Source organism: Palaemon carinicauda, chromosome 45 (assembly GCF_036898095.1).
Source record: "Palaemon carinicauda isolate YSFRI2023 chromosome 45, ASM3689809v2, whole genome shotgun sequence".
NCBI lineage: Eukaryota > Metazoa > Arthropoda > Malacostraca > Decapoda > Palaemonidae > Palaemon > Palaemon carinicauda.
The window spans coordinates 5,115,804-5,118,303 of record NC_090769.1 but is presented as its reverse complement, the minus strand read 5'-3'; positions in this window follow the sequence as shown (position 1 = coordinate 5,118,303).

The following is a 2,500-nucleotide window of genomic DNA, read 5'->3' as shown; positions in this document are numbered from 1 at the left end:
CATTGATCTAAAAGACAGAAACACAGACACACACTACACACACACATATATACATACATATATATATAAATATATATATATATATATATATGTATATGTATATATATATATATATATATATATGTGTGTGTGTATAAATACATATACATTTATATATATATATATATATATATACATATATAAATATATATATGTACATATATATATATATATATATATATATATGTGTGTGTGCGTATCTATTTATACACACATCTTTTTCTTATCAACTCTAACCCATTACTATATGAATGACTAGCCTTCCTTGACTTATGTTCTGTGCATCGTTTTTATTAGTACATCTCTAAAGCAAACCTTCCCCTACGCAATCAGTTCCATGTACATCGTATGCCTTTCAACATTATGTTCGTCTCTTAGAACCAGGTGTCCATACCATCTAAGCCATCCTTCCTGTATTTTCTTTGATAATCCAACTACCTTTTTCAATCCTCTTGTCTACTTATTTCAATCCAATACTCCCTTGTTACTCCAGACAATGTTCTAAACATTCTCATTTCAGCTACATCCATCTTCCCTTCTGTCTTCCTCATCCTTGCTGTTTCTGTTCTGTATAATATGGATAGCCGTCCTATGAAACTTTCCCTTCAATCTCAGAGGAACCTTCTTGTCGCAGAGAACCCAAGATGTAGACTTCCAGTCGTTTCATCCTGCCTGAATTCGATATCTCACCTCTTGGTCTATGATTCTACTACCCTCTGCTATGGTCTCCAAGTACTTGAACTACTGTATTCTCAAAAAACCATCTATTCTTATGCTATGTCCACCATCCTCAGTAATACTGGCACACATATATTGGGTCTTTGACTTGCTTATTGATCATTCATCTCAAGAGCTGTTTTCCACCTCTGCAACTTCTCCTCCATCACCTCCCTTCTCTCTGCACATAACACAATGTCCTCCGCATGTCATATGCACAATGACACTATTTCTCTAAAACCTATTTTTCATGACGTTGAAGGTGAAGGGGCTAAGTGCTGACCCATGTAATCCAACTCCTATCTCAAATCCACCTGTCTCTCCAAGACTGTTTCTCACTCTAATATATATATTCCTGTACCATCTTCTCCTTCAAGCATTTTCATATTTCTTGACTTGGTATCCTGCTACATGCATATTCACTCCACAAACACACACCTGCCTATATATATATATATATATATATATATATATATATATATATACATATATATATGTATATATATATATATAAATATATATATATATATATATATATATACTGAGTGTCTTGAATTGGGGCACGACTGACGACCTCGGGTTGAAATTTTCGAAATTTTGTTTATTGTATTTCTGAGTTGTAATATCTATATTTTGTTTCAATTCGTTTTATTAATTAAGAAATAAAAAAACATTCTGTCATGACTAAAATAGAATTTTGGTATATGTACGTAACTATATCTGATCCCGTAGGCATAATTTTTCCGACCAGGTCACGTATTTTATTTTTTTTATTTTCCAGAATTGAAGAGATGTTTTACTATGTGAGTTTACCATTAATCTAAACCATTTTCTTTAATGGCTTCAACACCATACGCTCCATTTTCTCTATATATTTACGTGGGGGTAGCAAGCCAATAAGTTTTATCAAACAAGTTTTGCGTATATCATTGTCTCCTCGTTTATACGTATATTATTTCTTTATTACGACTATTCTGGAAGATGCATAAAATGTCAGAAACGATGATTATATAGAGCAAAAGCCTGAAATGTATCCAGTAAAAGAAACACGAATATGTTGCTGTCCCTAATCTTATATAAACAAAGAAGTGTAATTAGCCTATCCGTCGTTTATGTTCGTTTTATTTATTTGTGTGGGATTATATATTCGTAGTTTATATAGCAGTACCAGCCATACTCGGCTGAATCCCTCGTCAGGCTGGGAGGAGCGGAGAGAGGAAAGGTCCCCTTTTGTTCCTTTGTTTGATGACGGCTACTACCCAAAATTGGGGGAACCGTCTTGGTAAATAGATAGTTTATGTTATAATTATGCTGAAACGATAACTGTATACACCAAGGACTTCAGCAGGGAAAACAGCCCAGTGAGGAAAGGAAACAAGGAAATATGTAAACTATCAGAGAAGTAATGGACAATTAAAATAAGATAATTTAAAGAATAGGAACAACATTGAACTAGATCTTACGAAGTCTATATATATGATAGCAGCCACTTGTATGTATGATGATGACCGACTATGAATACGTCAGTGTAAGGAAAGTCGCAGGGGGCGTTAGGAACAACCCCCCCCCCCCCCCCCCATTTAGGTAAGTAGGTAAGGACATGGCTTGAAGGTTGGGCTAGATGGGAACTTAAGGTTTTTTAGTGTCCATTTTCTATGCATGTATGAGGAACTGCCCGCTTACATACAAAAGCTCCGATCTTTCATATATAAACTATAAAAATTTCAAAATAACAAGATGGAAT